The sequence below is a fragment of the Tenrec ecaudatus genome, chromosome 14 (genome assembly GCF_050624435.1).
Source record: "Tenrec ecaudatus isolate mTenEca1 chromosome 14, mTenEca1.hap1, whole genome shotgun sequence".
Classification (NCBI taxonomy): domain Eukaryota; kingdom Metazoa; phylum Chordata; class Mammalia; order Afrosoricida; family Tenrecidae; genus Tenrec; species Tenrec ecaudatus.
The window spans coordinates 122,905,706-122,926,441 of record NC_134543.1 but is presented as its reverse complement, the minus strand read 5'-3'; positions in this window follow the sequence as shown (position 1 = coordinate 122,926,441).

The following is a 20,736-nucleotide window of genomic DNA, read 5'->3' as shown; positions in this document are numbered from 1 at the left end:
GGCATCAGAAACACTCCAGGGGACTCTGTGTGGTCTCACTGAGACCTCTTTCATCCATTTAAAAAGGGGGCGGGGTACTCATAAATCGCAAACTACTTTATCTCTAAATCAATCCTCTTCTCAACACGTGTCACTTCAAATGCTTGTTATAACCTCGATATGGGTGGGAGATTCATCTGTCAGCCTGTTTTGTTCATATCCCTTTTGTCAATCCTGCAAGGTGCTCACACATCTCTCTTTGGGTCTCAGTTTACATTGAGACCAAGTTGTGTGTGTGTGAAATGTGAATCCTAGAATATTTCTTGTTGGGTTACAGGTTGGACTGCTAATAGCAAGGTCAACAGTTTGAAACTACCAGCAGCTTGACAGGAGAAAGATGAGAATCCAACCTATCTTGTTCCCAAAATTGTCTGTATTTTTGGTTGGCGTGGTTTCTGTGTGTTCATACTGAGGCGTATCTCAGAGGTGCTAGGTCTTTGAAGGACACCCTCTTGAAGGTATATGAAAATGAGAATTGATGAAGCTATAGGGACAGCAAGTAGGATAAAGGTTTCAGGGGGAGGGAGGTACAGTGGTGGGGGGCGGGGGGTAAAAAGGAGACGATGTCAAAGAATCCATGTAGAAAAACAATATTTCGAAATTGTGGCAGGATTTGTACAACTCTGTTTGACACAGTTGAACTATGGAATGATATATGGATTTAATCCCAATTAATAATAGTATTTTTTTAATTGCAATCTTGGAAACCCACCAGGGCAGTTGTACCCTGTCCTATAGGGTTGCTACAAATCAGAATCAATGCTAATGGAAATGAGTTTTATACTTCTATACTACATTAAAAGTAGCATTCAAATGAAAAAGTAATGGGTAACTATATTCAGCAAAAGGCTGACAGCAGTGTTTAGTTTCATAGATGGTCTTTTTGTACATTGGATATGAGTAGAGCGTTCCCTTGTGGATCAATGGGGGCGAGTGGGTGTGAAAACTGCTTGGTCTGTGATCTTTAAGCTTTAATGAGTAACCGAGTTACCTGGGGATGGTGGTTAAATGCAGGTTCAGTAGGTCTGGGGTTGGGGCATTTTTAATAAGCTGATGATAATAATACTGCTGATCTGCAATCATAGGGGAGAATCAAGTGTACTGAATTGTGGCCTAGTAGAAATGTGTAAGGCCTAATGTACTGTGGGTGTTAAAGTTATAATTACAGATTCACTTACATTAATGCCCTTCCCATTATATTATGCTCAAATTCTGGTTTGATGAAAATAGGAAACTATAGTTAAGAATAACAATTCATGCCACTCACTCCATTAGTTCATTAAAGAAATGTTTAATAATGCCAAGTAGGTGTCATACCATGTACATGTTTATAAACTAAAGATCTCGAAAAGTATAATTGAATCTTACTATTACTCCTTTAGAACAGGTGCTACCTCCTTTCACATTTTTTTGGTATTTTCTCTCCAGTTCAAAGATATTGTTATAATCATTATGAACTAAGAATTAGGATGTCATCTTAATTCTAGGATATGAAAGAATATAGATGCTATCAAAAAAATAACTGCCACTGTTCCCTTGTGACTGTGACTCAGCTCAGTCAGCGGAATTAGAGTGGACATGGCATGTGCCACTTGCAGGTTTCTGGTCCATGCAAATATCCTATGAATGATTTTCCTAGTCTTCTTCTCCACTGGTTTGTGGTGGAGAACTTCGAACTTCAAGAGGCCACATATTGCAAATGATGTAACCCTAAATATGCTAACACTTGTGTCCGGCAGTCTTTATAGGGAGGAATACCATCTACCCCAAATGAACACCCATGGTAGACTCTAGATGAGTGAGAAATAATTCCCTATTTAATAAAATGCTGAGACACTGTTTTTACAGATGCTGATGTAACTGTAGGAAACCTTATTTTACATTGGAGTTTTTTATTGATTTATATGAGCTCTGTATATTATTAAATATGTAATAAAAATGTATCATGAATTTTGTCAAAAACTTACTCAGCTTGTTGTTTGCATTTTAAATTATCTTTGTTGCATTTTGGATGCCTAAAATTTTTCATTTTATACAATGAGCACTAACAATAATAATATTTATTATTTGACTTCTTTGCCCTTAAGTTTAGAAGGGTATTTTGGAATGTTGAAACATATACATTTAATTATCAACCTCTCCAGTGACACTTAATACCTGGTTTGAGGTTTTCTCATGTGAATCTAAATAAATATTTGGAAATAGTTATTTGAAATTCTTTTGTGGAATTAGTAAATAGAGAAGTTTTCTTAGCAAAAGGAAAAGAATAAAATTAGGACTGATGGCTGAGATTAATCCCTTACCATAACAGAAAAAAATCTGGTTAAAATTCATATAAGCAAAGTTCATTGTTATTGTTTTGAAAGTGTATGTTTTTATCTCCACCCCCTGCCACAAACCAACCATTCCTCTGATAGCTCCTGGTTGGTCAAGAATTTTCAAGGAACCCTTTGGAATTTTGGTCTCTCAGGTCATGGTTCCCGTATTGGAATTCATGATGTCACCTTTCACCTTCTCTCCCACATCAAAGCTATGTTGACCTTCCTCCTGTTCCTTTGAATAGCTACCATGAAAACCAGAATCTGAAATACCATGAACCAACTTCTTTATATTTGAAATCATTACCTCACTACCCCTGAAGCAACAATGAATGGGAAATTTTAAGTGACTTGGTAAAAAGAATGTAAAATCATGTTACCTTAGGCACTTTCACTCCACCTGTAGATAGGGCTCACCTTGAGTCAGAAAATGGTCTATATTAGTATGTAGCTTTTAATATGATAACAAACCAAGATAATCCAACACTATTTTCATTTAGCAATTTGAATTTAAGTTTCTGCCACATTATCAAGATCTAAAATTCATTTGTGTTAGGATAATATCTATGCATATAGAGACAAATCCAGTCAATACAACTGGTATTCAAATGAATACACCAACCATAAAAGTTAGTGTTGAAGAAAGTGAAGAGTTCAACCAACTTCTTCAGTCTGAAATTGATCAAATATGAAATTAAGATCCATTTTTAATTACTGGTGATTGAACATGAATATTGGAAACATAAAGGAAGGGACAGTCTTGAGAAAATATGGCTTTGGTGATAGAAACAAAGCTGGCAATCACATGATAGAATTTTGCAAGACCAATGACTTCTTCATTGTAAATACCATTTTTCAAGAACATAAGAGATGACTACATATGTATACTTCTCCATGTGGGATATACAGAAATCAAATTGGCTACAGCTGTGGGAATTGATGATAGAGAAGCTCAATATCAGCAGCCAAAATGAGACCAGAATTGACTGTGGAACAGACCATCAATTGCTCATATGTAAGTTCAAGATGAAGCTGAAGAAAATGAAAACAAGTCCATGAGAGACAAAAGACGACCTTGCATACATCCCACCTGAGTTTTGAGAGCATTTCAAGAACAGATTTGACTCTTGGAACACAATGACAGAAGAATTGACAAGAAGGAATGACATCAAGAACACTGTACATGAAGGAAAGGAAAGTCCTTAAAAAGACAGGAAAGAAAAGATCAAAGTAGATGTCCAAGCCTTCTGAAACTTGCTCTTGATGGTAGAGTAGCTAAAGTAAAAGGAAGACATGAAGACATCAAAGAGCTGAACAGAAATTTTCAAAGGGCAGCTTAAGAAGGTTATGTAAAGGATTATAGTGAAATTTGCAAAGACATGGAGTTAGAAAAACAAAAAGAAAGAAAATATTCAGCATATCTGAAACAAAAACTCAAGAAAAAGTTCAAGCCTGGAGTTGTAATATTAAAAGATTTTGTGGGCAAAATATTGAATGATGCAAGAAGCATTAAAAAGAAGTTGGAAAGAAAACACAGTCACTATAGCAAAAAAGAAATGGTCAACATTCAACCATTTCAGCAGGTAGCATATAAGCAAGAACACATGATACTGAAGGAAGAAGTTCAAGGTACACTGAAAAAAAAACTAGGAGACAAAGGGCATTTATAGAGGTCTAAATACAGGCATACACATATTTAAATATGATGATGGGGAAATAGATCTATGTGCATATATTTATAGGTTTAATAATAAGGTAGCAGATGGATCTAGGCCTCTACTCAAGTACTCCCTCAATACAAGAGCACTTGGTTCTATTAAACTGGCATTCCATGATGCTCACCTTCTCAACATGATTGCTGAAGACAAAGCAGGTGCTTAAGTAAATGCGGTAAAGAACAGTGGTGGTGCCCGTCTATCAAAAGATATAGCATCTGGGGTCTTAAAGGCTTGAAGACAATCAAGCAGCCATCTAGTTGAGAAGCAAGAAGGCCCACATAGAAGAAGCACACCAGCCTGTGTGTTCACAAGGGGTCAGTGGGATCATAGTATCAGGCATCAATGAACTATATCATTGTGAATGAGGGGAAGTGCAGAGTAGAGACCCAAAACCCATCTGTAGGCAACTGGACATCCCCTTACAGAAGTGTGGCAGGGAGGAGATGAGTCGGTCTGGGTGCAATGTAGCAATGATGAAACATACAACTTTCCTCTAGTTCTTAAATGTGTCTTCTCCAACCCCCTACCCACCACCCCATCATGATCCCAATTCTACCTTACAAATACAGCTAGACCAGACGTTGCCCACTGGTACAAATAAAAACTGGAAACACAAGGAATCCAGGACAGATCAACCCCTCAGGACCCATAATGAGAGTAGAGATACCAGGAGGGGAAGGGGAAGGTGGGGAAGAAAGGGGAAACCAATCACAAGGAGCTACATAGAACCTCCTCCCTGTGGGGAAAGACAACAGAAAAGTGGGTGAAGGGAGAAGTTGGACAGTGTAAGACATGAAAAATAACAATAATCTATAAATTATAAAGGGTTCATGAGGGATGGGAAGAGAAAAATGAGAAGCTGATATCAAGGGCTCAAATAGAAAGAAAATGTTTTGAAAATGGTGATGGCAACAAATATGCAAATGTGCTTGACACAATGGATGTAGGTATGGATTGTGATAAGAGCTGTACAAACCCCCAATAAAATTATTTTTTTTTAAAGATGGCCTTAACCAAAAACAAGTCATTTGCTTAAGACAAACCCTACATTGACCTGGTTCCTCAGCACAACAGGAAATCCTGTTTCTAAACGGGATGGCATTTACAAGTATAGCAGTTCTAATTTACGACACACACTTGTGGAGTCCACATTTCAATCCATAACAGTGTGCAAGCCTCTTAATGATCTGTAAATTGACTCTCTTTGATGCAACCTAATATTTTGCCCCACAATTTGAGCACAGGCTTTGCAATCTTGAGTATTTTCCTCTTGAAAGTATTCGGGACCTGCTGCACAGGATTGGGGCTGGTTGATTGCATCTTGGCCTCGTGAACTAATTTGAAACTTTGATTTAGTCCAGGGACCCAGTACTTTACAACATAGTCACGTGATGAGAATATGGGAACATGGTATACGGCTGAGTATAAACCTTTACAAGAAGGCCTGATATTTGGGGAGGAAAGAGAAGTCCCTGCCACCATCATGTGATAGTAGACCCATTCCAACTATTCCTTTAACTGAGCTAGCAACCAGAAACTAGGTACGAGTTCTACCCCTATCCTCTCAAGAGTAAGAATAAGGCATTTTTTATTGGATCCATATCAGAATTTAGTTATTTTAATTCTAAAATGATCTCAATAACAATCCCATGTGAAAGGTACTTTCAAGGTATAATCCCTGAAATGTTAAATTATGGTTCAATCTAATAGGCCACTTCCAGTCCCTTTAACCCTCATATTTATGTAAACATTTATTTTATGTTATTTTTAATACTTTTATTGGGGACTCTTACATCTCTTATCACAATCCATTCATTCCCTCCAATGTGTCAAGCACATTCACACATATGTCGCCATCATCATTTTCAAAGCATTATCTTCCCACTTGAGCCCCTGATATCAGCTCTCCACTTACTCCCCCTCCCTACCCTGCCTACCCTCTCTCATAAACCCTTGATAAGTTATGGATTATGTTTACCATATCTCACATCATACTCCACTTCTCCTCACCCACTTTTCCATTATTCACCCCTAGGAGGGTTTTCTAGGCTGATCCTTGTGATAGATTTCCCCTTTCTCCCCCCACCCGCCCCTAATCCTCCTGGCATCTCTACTTTCCTTGTTGGCCCTGAGAGGGTTATCTTTCCTGGATTCCCTGTGTTTAAGGCTCTTGTCTGTAGTAGTGTGCATGCTCTGGTCAAATCTGATTGAGGTCATGATAGTGGGGGTGAAGGAAGCACCAAAGAACTAGAGGAAACGTTTGTGTTTCTTCAGTACTATACTGCACCCTGAGTGGCTCATCCCTTCCCTGTGACCCCTCTGTGAGGGGATGTCCAATTGTCTACAGATGGACATTGGGTCTCCACTCCATGACCCCCTCCCCCACAACCATTCACGTTGGGAATGGTTTTATTCTGGGTCTTAGATGCCTCATACCTGATCCCATAGACATGCCATGATCACACAGGCTGGTGTGCTTCTTCCATGTAGGCTTTAATGCTTCTGAGCTAGATGGCTGCTTGTTTATCTTCAAGCCTTTAAGACCCCAGATGCTATATCTTTTGACAGCCAGGCACCATCAGCTTTCTTCACCACATTTGCTTATGCACCCATTTTGTCTTCAGCTATCGTGTAGGGAAGGTGAGCATCACAGAATGCCGGATAGTTAGAACAAAGTGTTCTTGTGTTAAGAGAGTACTTGAGTCGAGGCCCAATGTCCACCTGCCACCTTAATTTTTAACATATAAATATGAGTGCATAGTTCTATTCACCTCTCATTATATAGATATATATTCACACATATACATGCCTGTATTTAAGTCTCTTTAAATGTCCCTTGCATCTTGGTTCTTCCCCCTATTTCTTTTTTACTTCCCTCTTGTTCCAACATAATATTTGGCCTTCTTTCGAGTTTAGTAATTCCTCACTGCTACATTGCCCTTGATTGAGCCCCACTAGGCATCCTACAACCTTCCTTCCATTGATATTAGTTCACTTGTTGTTCCCCTGCTCCTGAATTGGTGCCACCCCTCTCCCACCTCCCCTTCTCCCACATCCTCCCAGAACCACTGGTCCTGTTCCTTTCATCTCAGAGTTGTTTATCCCTACCATCTTATCTAGATAGATATGCAGCTACATTAATAAGTGCAAAAACCAGGCAAAGTCAAATAAAACAACAAAGAAAGTCAAAACCAACAAACCAATAACAACAGCAGAAAACAAAATCAAAATAACAATAACAAAAAGAAAGCCACCAATAAAAATGGAAAAGCCTATAAATAGTTTCAGGTCTGTTTGTTGGCCTTTTCGTGTGCTTTCCAGTCGTATGGGGTGTCTTGCTCTGTCTCCAAAGTCTATTTTTGGTATTCCCTGGGGGTTTCATCACTCTGCTTCCCCTGCTGCTCTGTTGCATGCCCTCAGTGCCTCACCCCAGAGTGATGGGGCCACACGGTGCACTATTTCTGCACTGTGTCTCCAGTGCTTTCCACTGCAGCATCATCGTTCAGTGAGGGACACTGTGTCCTGGGGTGGGGCCAGCCCTACAGTCCTCCCCATGCGTTCTCTGCTCTAAGCAGGAACATAGTCCTTGGGGTTTGGTGGGCCAGGATGTCCTCTCCTCCCTCTCCATCCCTTTGCAATTCTCCCATGTGCTCTTATCTGGTGCATCCCTCTCCCCAAGCTGTAGCCCCAGTGCTGTCCTCTGAAGTGCATTCTTCTGAGGGGGGAGGGGCAACACATAGTTGGGATCGGGGCAGGGCCCCACGGACATTTTTACTGGTTCCCTGGTACATGCCAATATGTTGTATTCATGTCTTGGTGCATGGGGCTGAAGCCTGGTCTCTCTCTCTCCTGTGGGGACATAAACAATATCCTCCCCTTGGGTGGATTAGTGCCTGGCTCCCCCACTACCATGTTTTTGTTTTGTTTTTTCTTTCTCCCTCTTATTTATTTGGTTGCCATATGTATCACTGGACTGAGTTTATTATCAGCCTTCCTCTGATAAACGCCTTTGATGTATCCCCAAAATTTTGGTATGTCAGGTTTTCATTCTCATTTGTTTCTAGAAACTACCTGATTTCATCTCTGAGCTGGTCTAATACCCACTCTTTTTGCAATAGAAAGTTATTCATCCTCCAATTGTTTGCCCTTGTTTTCTTCATTGTTCTTTTGTTGATTTCCAGCCGTAAGCACAGTGATTGAAGAGATAAGTCTGTAAAATCTCTATGTGCTTGAATTTATTCAGGTTCAATTTGTGTCCCAGCATGTGGTCTATCTTCGAGTATGTGCCCCGTGGCCTTGAAAAGAATATGAATTTTTTGCATTTGGGTGGAAAGCTCTTAAAATATCTGTAAGGTCAAGTCATCCAATTGTGCTGTTTAGATCTGTAGCCTCCTTGTTGAGTTTCTTTCCCTATTTTCTTTCTTTTTCTGAGAGTGGCGTCTTAAAGTCACCTACTATAACAGTTGAGCCTGATTTCTTTTTTCATCTTGTGGAGTGTTTGATTTATGAATTCCATGGGTCTCTTGTTGGTCATGTATATATTTTTATGCTTACTGGTTCTTGGTCTACTGTTCCTTTGAGCATTATATAGTGCTCCTCCTTGTCTCTTGTTATGGCTTATACCTTGAGATCAATTTTTTCAGAGATTAAGATTGCTACCTCTGTGTGTTTTGGGTTTTGTTTGTTTGTTTGTTTGTTTTTGCATTGCCATATATTTTTCTCCAGCCTTTAATTCTCAACCTGCTTGGTCTGCAAGCTTGAGATGTGTCTCCTGTAGGCAGCAGATGGATGGGTTATGTTTTCTGAGCCAGTCTGTTAGCCTCTACCTTTTAATGCCTGAGTTCAGCCCATTGATATTCAGTGTTGTTACATCCATCTGTGGACTCTGTGATGTCATCTTTTACCTTTTGTTTTGGGTGTTTTCCTACATATCTATCTTATCTGTTTGTGTTTTGTGTGTGTGTGTGTGTGTGTGTGTGTGTGTTTAATTCTAGCCGTCTTTCCTCTATTTAGCCAATGCTATGTTGAGGGCTGTTTTCTCTTTGTCAACCTATGGGTGGAGTTGTTTTATGTGAGTGTCTCTTATTTATGCTCTGTGAGTGTTCATCTTCCGCCCATACTTGGTTAGCAAGGATCTTTTGTATGGCTGAGTTTCTTTTTATGCATTCTTTGAGTTTTCCCTTGTCTGGGAAGACTCTTATTTCTTCATGTATCTTAATAGATAATTTGGCTAGCTATAGTATTCTTGGGTTTGCATTATTTTCCTCCAATTTTTTAAATATGTTACTCCATTTCCTCCCCTTCTTTATCGTGTCCACTGATAGGCATGAACATATTCTTATTGTGATTATTTGTTTTTCCCTAGCTGCTTTTATGGTTTTCTTCTTTTCCTCATAGTTTGACTATTATGTATCTTGGTGATTTCTTCTTGGGAGTTAGTCTGGCTGGTGTTCTTTCAGCTTCCTGAATGATTGCCTGATCTGCCTTCATTAATATGGGAAGTTTTCCTCTAAGACTTCCCTAGCTAATTTCACTGTTGTCTTTATTGTGTCTTGTTGTAGTCATCTAATTATTCTAATATCGTTCCTCTTCATTGCATCAGACGTGGCTCTAAGGTTTTCTTCAGCTTCTATGATGGTCTTATTTGACTGCTTTTCATGTTTTTTGCTGTCTGCTTGGTTACCCTCAAAGTCAGGGTTGTCAAATTGGTGACCTGCGGGCTGCATATGACCTCTGATGCTATGAAATAAAATGAGAATTGAAAAAATTGTTATGAAGAAATTCATGCTTAGGGGAGATCGAGGCAATACTGTAACACAATTCCATTGTTAATCTTGTAAGTACTGAAATGAATATATAAGTGTCTCAGTGCATTTCCTAGGGGCCTGTGGATGTGTATAAGCACACTGAATCAGTTCTGGTGACGTTTGGAAGCGACATGTCTGCCACTCTCAGTGTCATGTAATTTAAACCGATCCCAATAGCGAAAAGGTTAAAAGAGCACTCTGGGTTGTGCTGTTATGAATCATACCTAGAGGCCGCTCTAGTTAAAATTTTTAGAGGGAAGCCATTGTGTGAGCAACTATTTTCATCCATGAAATGAAATAAAACGGCATACAGATCAATATTAACTGATAAACATCTATCTGCCTTAATGAAGATTGTCTGTTCTGTCTTTGAATCCAGATATTGGAAATCTAGTAGGATGAAAGTGCTGGCAAGTTTCGAGTAAAAAAATAATAATTTTAGTTTTATAAATTCATTAAATAAAATAAATATTTAAATAAAATCAATTATATAGTGTTTTAATTATCCTATCCATATTCCTGAATCCTCAGTTCAAAATATAAATTTAACAAAATTTATAAATGTGATGTGAATCTTGCCTGTTGCACCAAGTGGCCCTCATTTTAATTTTGTTTGACACCCATGCTCTAAGTCACTGGTGCGATTCTCTGCTCCTCTAGTCTGTTGTAAAAGTCTATTAATTTGCTACTAGATTTCGTTATTTCATCCCTTAAGACTTGTATTTCCCTTTGGTGCATTGCCTTTATCTCTTCTATAGTTTCATAATTTTCTGTATTGCTTCCCTCGTATGCTGTATGACTTCAAACAGCATTCTGAATATTTTCTGTGGCAGGTCAATGTCTGCTTCTTCTATGCACACCATTAGGTTCACGAGTCTTTCCAGCATTGTCTTCTGCTTCTCCTGCTTTTTTGTTGAAGCTTTTGGGGCTAGTTGCTGTTGACGTCACATTTTAGAGGAGCCTGGCACCCTCTTCCAGATGTGAAGAGTAATAGGCTCTCTCCTGGGAGACTCATAGAATGCTTCTAAGAACAACCGGCAAGTAGCTGCACTGGGAATCAGGCTACCACTGTATCTTCCTGTGGTTTCACTCTTACTCTAGTCAATCAGTATTCCATTATATGGAGATTGACTTGAATCTTCCTCTCATGGGACATTGGTCTAATGGTTGTGAGCCCATGAGGGTGAAGTTTCACTGCCTGATCTCTTAATAAGTCATAGTTGTGTGTCTCATGGAGCTTGTAGCAACTGGGGTGCCGTGTGTTGTTTCCCTCTGAAACTGGAGTGCCACGGAGGATGTGAGGGTGTACCCTCCTTTGTGTAGAGCACCGTAGATAGCAGGTGGAATTACCCTATTCAGAGAGATCACATTGTAGGTTGGGCGCATGTTCTCACAGCAGTGTGTAGCACCACAGATGGTGGGAAGAAATTTCCCCAGTCACTTTTGGGGCCTTGGGGTGTAGGTTGGAGTTACCCCAGCCATTTGAAGGGGAGATCCCCCTGCTGATTGCGATATGGTGGAGAACGGATGTGATTTCCCAGCTGTGTGTAAAGCCATAAGTGTGGTTGGGAGCTCCCCTAAGTGGGCTGTCAGAATTGTCCTAGGTGGAGGGGAGTGGCCTGGACACTGGGAGTGGCTTGTGAAAGGAAAGAGATGGAGAAGAGAAGAAAAAGAGAGAAAACAAAGACAAGAGAAAATATAAAAAAGAAAACCAATACACACACAAATACAAAGAAAAAGAAAGAAGAAGAAAATAGATAAAGAGATAGCTGAGCCCCATGACATACCATGTGTAGCATTGCCTCGCGATGTGTACAGCACTGTTCCAGGGTCAGAGTGAGAAAAGTTGCCCCTGGGCAGAGTGTAGTGGGTTGGAAATGAGAAGTGGCATGTGGAAGGAAAGAGAGGGAGAGGAGAGATTCAGAAAAGAAGAAAGAAGAGGAAAAAGAGAGAGAGAGAGAAACGAAAGGAAAAGAAAAGAAAGAGAAAAGGGGGGGGCGCACTGTGCATGCTAAGACTGACTGTGATGGGAGAGAGAGAAGGAAAAAATATAGAGTAAGAGATAGCTGATCCCTGATTACCTGAAGGTGAGGCCCGAGGGGTTTAAACCCTGCCCCAAGGTGGCAGTTTGGTGTGCCCTTTTTGTGCAAGGTTCCACCAGTGTTGGGTAGAATTTCCCTAGTTGGCAAGATCACCGTAAAGGCCAGACAGGTTTCCTCAGCAGCGTGTAGAGATGTAGAGGGCTGTCGCAGTTCCCTTGTGCAGTGTGCAGCACTTCCATAGAGAGCAGGCTGGAGCTCCCCCAGCTATTTGGGTTGAGTTGCCCTAGGAGGAGGGTAGTGGCCCAGAAGCCAGCAGAGGCATATGAAAGGAAAGACAGAGAGGGAAGAGGAAAAATAGAGAAAAAAAAACCCAAAATAAAACTAGACCCATTGAGACTGCATTGGGAACCTAGAAGGGAGAGGGAATAAAGAGAGAGGAAAAGAGTGGTAAGTAAGGAGATACCTGAGGCTTGATTGCCTGACCATGGGGCTGGAGGAGTTCCAACCCTGCCTCAAGGTAGTGGGGTGGTGTGCCCGCTTGGTGCAGGGTCCCTCAGATGCTGGGTGGAATTACCCTCAAAGGCAAGATCACAGGTGAGGCCAGGCAGCGCTTCCCACAGCAGAGCTGAGCCCTGGAGTTCACTGGTATAGCTGCCTTGTGCTGTGTGCAGCACAGCAGTGGGGGGAGGGAGGTAGAGTGGGGTGATGGGATATGCCCATCAGCCTTGTGTAGGACCCCAGGGCAGGCAGGACCTCCCAGCTGTGTGTAGGATCACTGAGAGTGGACAGTAGCTCTTCCTGCTGGGCTTAGTGTCCTAGCTTGTGCCAGGACACTGATGCCCTAATAGTTCAGAGTTGTTATTTTGTTTTGTTTTGTTCCCCCTGGCCAACTGGAATGGAATTAAATTATTCTGTAACTGAGGCTTGCTCCCAGGGGTCTTTGTTATGTTGATGGCCTCTGGGCTCTGTAGCTAAATTCTGGCATTCCTTAGCAGGGGCTCCCTTATTATTCTAATGTTGTCAAAGGACTCGTTCTACCAGCTGTCTTGGAGTTAAACAATGAGCCTTGAATTTTTATTGAGAACGTATTTTGTTCTCTCTTTTTCATATTGGAGTTCCCTGATTTGAGGGCTGTCACGCTGATCCCCAGAGGCGATCCAGGTTATCAGAGAGGTTGTTTTCTTCTTGGCCAACTGGAACTGAATTCACCTGCTGGAGTATGACTAGCCATTTATTTTCTGCCACACTGTGACCCGACTCAAGTAAATCACCTTACTTTCTTTTCAATTGCTCCAAATTGATGGCTACGTGCTGACTCAGATTCCAAGGCTATGAGCTCAAAGCAGCTAATGGCGTGTGGAGCTCTGGTGTGGGGTCCTGTGACTAGGCTTCAGAGGTTCTTCTCCTGTCTGAGATTATGTCCCCTTTAGGGCATCAGCCTGGGGAAATCACTACTCGCTGCCAAACTAGGGCACAGGTACCTGCTCAGCGGGAGCCCATGAGCCCAGCACACCAAACCTAGGGCGATTTAGTGTGTTCTCAGTTTGCTTTGTGAGTGGAAATAAAAAAAGAGGGGTTCAGGACAAACCTTAGTACCCTGATTCTAATTTCAGGACTCTACCTCCCAGTCTCCTTTACCTTACCTCACAATTTTCTGGTCTGACAGCAAGAGCTCTGGGCAGGTGAATCTAACTAGACGCCATCTTCTTCTATCTCCTAAGCATTTCTACTCAGCACTTTGGCAGATTTTATTTCATGTGTCCCTCAAAAAATACCTCTATGCATAGAGACATTACTGTTTATTTAACTCTAATAAGTCTACATGAACCAAAGCCCAGAGAAGTTATCAACTTGTCTAAGTTTACAGATCTAGATGTAAAAAGGAATTTCTATTCACATTGACTAATTTCATACTCGCTGTGGGTTTGGACTCATAGTGACCCTATCGGACATATTTAGTAGCATGCTGTATTTCAGAGCCAAGCCCTGAGCCAGGACATGGGTCCTTGTCCACCTAAGGCTTATTATCTACTGATGAATGCATGCAAGTGTTAGATTACATAAGTATATAAATTCAATGGTGTTAAACATTATGAAATAAGAAAATAGAGATTAGTAAAGGAAGAACTATTTTGTTTTGATAGTGTGGTCAGAAAAAAATCTCTCAGAAGAAGAAGCAGATGAGAAAAGATTTCAAAGATAAGAAGGCTTTGGGCCAGAGTATTCTGTCCATATGGTGGTGCAGGTGGATTCCTGATAGAGCATGATGTGCAAATTCCCTGCAGTGAAAATTCATTGACACGTTTCAGAAACTAAAAATGACACCAGTCTAGTAATGCCATAATCAACCCCAAACTCACTGCCATCAAGTCCATGCTGACTCATAGCAGCCCTAGAGAACTGGCTAGAACTTCCCGTGGAGAGCGACTGGTGGTTTTGCACTGCTGACCTTGTGGTTAACAGGCTGACGTGCCATCGCTGTGCCACTAGGGTGCCCCACTATGTCCTCAGGGATCCCTAGCAGTTGCAATTGTGAAAAAATAGGTAAGTGACAAGCCCCAGAATTTGGAAGCAATTTTATTGACTCTTTTAAAAATATAAGTAAGCAAGAAGAGTAGCCAGTTTAGAACATCCCCACAATAAAAGAGAATACAACCACAATAAATCAAAACAAAGAAAAGAGAAGAAATTTTGAAACAAAACACTAATATTCTTAGGGAGGTAAGAAATGATATGGTATCCATAAAGTAAGACTAGTGTACTATGAAAGTAGAATAGAGCATACAAAAGCATTCTTGAAGATTAAAGTCTAATAACCAAGTTTTAAAGTAAATAGAAAATATGGAAGATGAAGTAGAATAAATCTCACAGCTCATGGGATAGAGTACAATGAAATAGGTATGCCTCATCAGAAAGAAGAGAGAAGGTAATTGGAGGATTGAAACCAAAAGTCCTCTCTGGTTTTGTTTGGTTTTTTTCAAAAACAGATGAAATAGTCAAAAACAGAAACCAGCAAAGTAAAACTTCCCAAATTAAAAAACTCATCTCTCCAGCTTATAAAAGTCTAGCACAGAGAAAAATACCTACCACATGACACAATCCATAGTGAAATTCCAGAACTTCACGCTGAGTAAAGAGCACCGCGAAGCCTCCGGAGAGGAAGAAAATCACCACCAAGGAAGTCCAAAGGATCCGCTTGACACAGGACAGCGGCACTTACAAATAAAAAGAAGCAAAGCTTTTAAAATTCTGAGCAATGACACTTTTTCAACACAGAATTATATTGCGAGATATACTATAAACCAAAAGAATAAGGGTATAGTACGTATGTGTCCGTAATTGCAAGGATTCAGAAGGATTGCAAATTTAGCAACGCATTTGTAAACTTAGCAACAAGTTTATGGTTCATGGAGGAGAAAAAGGCGCAGAAACGAGTTCAATTGACAGTGGAGAGTGAGGAAAGGAAGGCTTAGGGTGTTCCTTGTGCAAGAAACCCTGGCTTGCAGCAGGAGGCCAGTCGACTACAGGAGCAAAGATTAGGGGAGTTGGACTTTGGGGCAAAATGGAGCTGCAGATTTTCTGACTTGTTTGATGTTTGAAAAATAATACCAGTAAACTTTTTAAAGGCCATTGGATTTTTAAATTTAGTGCAAATGCTTCTTTGATGAAAGTGAAAATCTAATGAAACAAATAAAAACAGAGCCCATGAATTGGATGGCACTGTTTGAGGAAAAGGGAAAGCAGCTAAGTCTTAGCCCTGGACCATTCTGATTTGAGAGTGAGATCCAGGTGGGGAGTGAGCTTCCTGGGCATCAGAAGAAACAGGTTAGGAGGAGGAGAGTGGCTGCTGAAATGTGGAAGAAGATGAGGGTTGCAACTTTTCCATTTGATTTCACATCCTGGAGGTCTTTGGAAACTTACCGTATATACTCGTCCATAAGTCAAGTTTTTCAGCACACGTGTAATGCAGTTTTTGTGGTAAAATTAGGTGACTCTGCTGATAGTCGGATCGCCTTATAATCAAATCCACACGGTATGTGGATATTTCCAGGGTGATTACTGGGAGGTGCTAGGGGACAAAGTCGGACTGAGTGGGATAAGAGTGAGCATGCAGCAAATGTGTCAACAAATCTAGGCACGATCACGGAGGCTATGAACTCCACAAGAGATGAGGGGTTACTGGACATTTTGTTTTTTGTTCTGTTTCTTTGAATAAGTATGGTAGGTAATATAACAGGTTGGTGTATTGGTGGGGCTAATCCAGTGAGAGAGAGGAAGACTATTAATGTGGAAAGAGGAGGAATCGCCGAGGTAGAACAATATTTCAGGAGATGAGATCCAGGGTGCACATGAAGAGATTGGACTTTGACGGGCGGAAGGGCAATTGTTCCATTTTAACCAGAGCAAAGAAGGAGAAAATGGGTCCCGATGAAGATTGCAGGTTTGGGGAAGGGAAGATGATTTTTCAATTTTATCCACGAAATGAGAAGTCATCATCTGAGAGAAGAAGGAATGTAGGAGGCTTCAGGAGAGAAGAGAAGATACAAAATAGTCTTTGTGGGGAATAGAAAAGTAAGGCAACAGAGAAAAATAAATGACCCGCTGGGCAGTTTGGAGTGCCCATTTCAGGCTGGAGATCATGCATTTAAAGTGAACTGGACAGGACTGTTGTATTTTTTTTTTCAGCCCATATTCAACACTCAAGTTCAGACAACAAACTGTGGCCTGCTTGACCATGAGGTTTTTGTCTAGGGATCAAGATAAAAGGCAATGTGGAGCAGAAGTTTTCTGCAAGGGAAGAGTGACAGGGAGTCCAGGAATCTAGGCTGATCCCAGAGGGAAGGGAGGCCAGGAAGAGGCTGACCTAGTGAAAAATGGTGGGATCCATAGGCAAGAAGCAACCTGGAGCAGAAAGACCTGCAACTGCCCTTGAAGTGTTCCTGACACTAGGCACGACCCTTCACCTCATGGGGGAACCGCACCGAGCAGGAGAAGCACAGAGTCCCTGGCCCAGAGCTCTGCAGTCTACAGAGAAACTAGGCATTTCGGCATCCCATTATGATGAAACAGAAGTCTATTTGTGGTGGGAATAGCTAATGGGATAGGATCATATGCTTTTCATGAGAACCTTCTATTCTTTCCCTAAGGCTGGTGTTCCAGGGCAGGGCTAAAGGTGCCCACCTTCGGGTCAGTACCCCCTGCTTTTTTAGAACTCCGGGTGCTTCATTCATGTCAATGAGGGGCTGTACTGAAGTTGGCCTCCAGGTTTCCTCCAATTCGAAACCATCAAGAAATAGAAGCAAAGACAGAGGTGGTGACCACACTGGGATTTCAAATAGTGGAGAGGCCCCACAATGGGCTATGGGGCCTCTGGAAAGCCACACAATCTGCCTGCACCTGCTTGTGCTTGTTTTGAATGTTTTTCTTCAACATCTGATAATCATTTTCAGTCGATGCAAACTGTCCGGCGATAGCACAGGAAAAGGTCACACACACACACACACACACACACCATCTTATTTATAAGTGATAGGTGTGTATTATGACTCATCACGATTCTCCAAAAGGCCTTCCTGGATAAGGAAGAGCCATAGAATCCACTACTCTAAAATCAATTATTTTAATGGACTTCTCCAATTGTGACTGCATGGCAGATATTAATCCTTTAAAATAGGACTACTTAGCTGCCTTCTGCCAGATCCTGTAAACAGCATGGTCCCCAGAATCCAAGGTTTTACATATGCATTATCCTTCTAGAATGTTCCTTCCCCTCTTCGCTCATGTTTCATACTTTTCATTTTGCAGGTTTCCTATAAACACCCCCTCCTCAGAGATACTTTCCCTGCCCACCCCTGTGTATAATAACAACACCAGTACACTTCTCTCTCTCTCTCTGTCTCTCAGACACGTGCTCATATTTCCCTCCTCAACTGTATCAACTTTTGTAATTATCGTATATACCCAAATATAAGCCGACCCGAGTATAAGCTGAGGTATCTAATTATTACCTGGGAAACCAGAAAATCTGATTGACTCAAGTATAAGCTTAGGGTGGAAAATGCAGAAGCTCTTGGTGAATTTTAGTAATCAAAACAAATGAACATAAAATTACTAAAAATTGAGACATCAGTGGTGTAATGTATTTAAATATTTATTTTAAATTAAAAACATAACTGAGAGGACAAAAAATCATTTAACATTAGTAAACCAGCACAGTAAGTGGAAAATAGGTTCAACAAAAACAGTAAGGTATCAACAATGATACCTTAAGAGTACTATTCCCTGAGCTCAATCAGCAACCAAGCTAAAATGTAGAGTTAAAATCCTTCAAAACTGTATTCCCCATCATCATCCGTATCCCAATGCAGAGCTTCAGCTGGTGTGAGGTCATCATAGACGCTGTCCTCACTGAGATCGCCGTCACCACCATCACTGCTGTCATTTTCATACAAAGCGCAGTCTTCACTGTCATCCATAGCATTACTAATACTACATTTCTGGAAGGAACGTCGCACCATGTCTTCTGGAATGTCTTCCCATGCAGCTCGAACTCCCTTTGCTATTAACTCTATGTCAGGCTTCATGAGATTTCCTCCTTTTGTTAGTCAGGCTTGACCAGATGACATCCATTTATGCCACATCCTTCGCACATGGTCTTTAAAAAGCTTACTCAAAGATACATCCAGAGGCTGCAGTACAGATGTAAACCCACCTGGAATAATGGCTAAAGTAACTTTACTAAATTTTGCCAATTTTTTATGTCATCTGATAGGTGGGCTCTGAACATATCCCAAACAAGTAACGATGGCTTTTTCTTTAAGGCTGCTCCTGGTTGTCGGTTCCAAATTTCTTTCAGCCATTTTTTTGTTCCGTCTTCATCCATCCAGGCTTTAATATGTGCACGCATAGTAATTCTTGGTAGGAAATTAATCTTTTTAGGCATGGTCTTTCTTTCAAAAATAATGACTGGACACAGCTTAGTTCCATTAGCCAAACATGATAGAACAACTGTAAAGTGTTTTTGCTTTTCATTTCCTGTGGTTTTGAGAAAAATGTTTTTTTCTCCTAAACTTGCCACAATTCTGTTGCTTGGAAGATCAAAAGCTATGGCAGTTTCATCCATATTTCCAATATCTGCCAGGTCATAATTATAAATCCTTCTTTATTTTATAATAAATGAATGGAATGACATAATTTTTTTTTCTGGATCTTGTGGCAATTTCTGGGAAATCTTTGTTCTTTGTCCCAAACATAGTAGGCCAAACCTATTCATGAAGTGGGTACACCATCCTGCTGATGCAGCAAATTTTTAAATGCCTGGTGCTTTATATTTGTCATCCTTAGCCATTTGTAGAGCACGTTTGTGGATTGCCATGAGTGTTACACAGTAACCATTTTGATGACACTCCATAACCCATTTATGCAATTCACTCTCTAGAGCCCCATAAAAAATAAGTTAAACCATGACGAGCTTTTTTAGCTTTTGGAATCTCTTCCAAGTCAGCCTTCATTTTCCACCACTCCCTCACTTGCTTTTCGTCAACACAGAATTCCCTACTTACGATACTGTTATTGCTCTCTTCTGCTCTTGACACAGCCTTCATTTTGAAACCAGCCTCATATGACCAGTGTTTTTGTTTTGGTTCAAGAGTATCAATTTCTAATAGGATAAAAAACCAAGACTTTGAAAAAGAACTTTCATGATAATGTCCCCCCACCCCCCACATGATGTGTTAGCGGGGGAGGAGGGGGGCGGAGTCTGTGCGGGCAGGGGATGCAGGATGTGAATTAACACTGAGACCAGAGGGGAGAGACAGAGCGCAACTACAGATACATCCTTACCAGTTCAGCTGCCGGCGTAAGTGAATCACTACGGGTGCTTCTGCGAATTGGAGCCATCCACATTATAGGACGGCTCTGATAGGTTAGATGTGAGTAAACAGACATTCAAAGCCCTGCAGTGTCAGTGGGGCTTTGAATGAACAGCGGAAAAACGGCAATCATCCGCGAGATAAGGGCACTCATCCCGTTACCTTGAGGGTGGCGCCCAGCGTGATGTTACACCTCGCTGGGGTACCACTGACCCGTGTATAAGCCGAACCCCAATATTTCAGCACATTTTTTTGTGCTGAAAAACTCAGCTTACACATGAGTATATACGGCAGGTACTTTTTGTGTGTCAGGGCATATGTCCTGTATGGCTCAGCAGCATATGGAAGACGTTGAATTACCATGGGCTGATTGAAAGGCCTAAAGGATCTTCAGATCTTCAACTTGGGGCTTTCACCTGTGTTGGGTGATTATGGATGACTGAGCTCTCATAGATTAACCTGCGGTGTCCCTGTGGGCAATAATCCTGTGTGTGATTCCCCGAGCACCATGACAGCTGCCTTAAAAGTGTGGACTGGCTAAACAAATGAATGGAAAGATCACCAAAAGGGGTGAATTAATAGTACATACTCCACAAATCATTTTCTAAAAGAAATAATGTTGCTCAATATATTTTTTTCTGTGATGCTTTGTTGAGAGTTTCTGTTGGCCAAAGTAGACATCTAGCTGTAATTGCTTTCAAATTTTTCAAGCTAAAGTTATTTCATCCCTGCTCTATGCAAGACCTGGATCATTCCATTATTTCAATTTAAAGAGTAATTATGGAGATCCCGATTTCTGCTTCAGGGATGAAGCTTACTCATCTTAGAGTGGGACCGAGATGCTTTTATTCAAGTTTTGTCCTTGCTAAATAACTGGGCTCACCTCTCCGTGGCGACATTTGGATTTCCACCCAACCAGCACTCCCTGCTCATTGATTAGT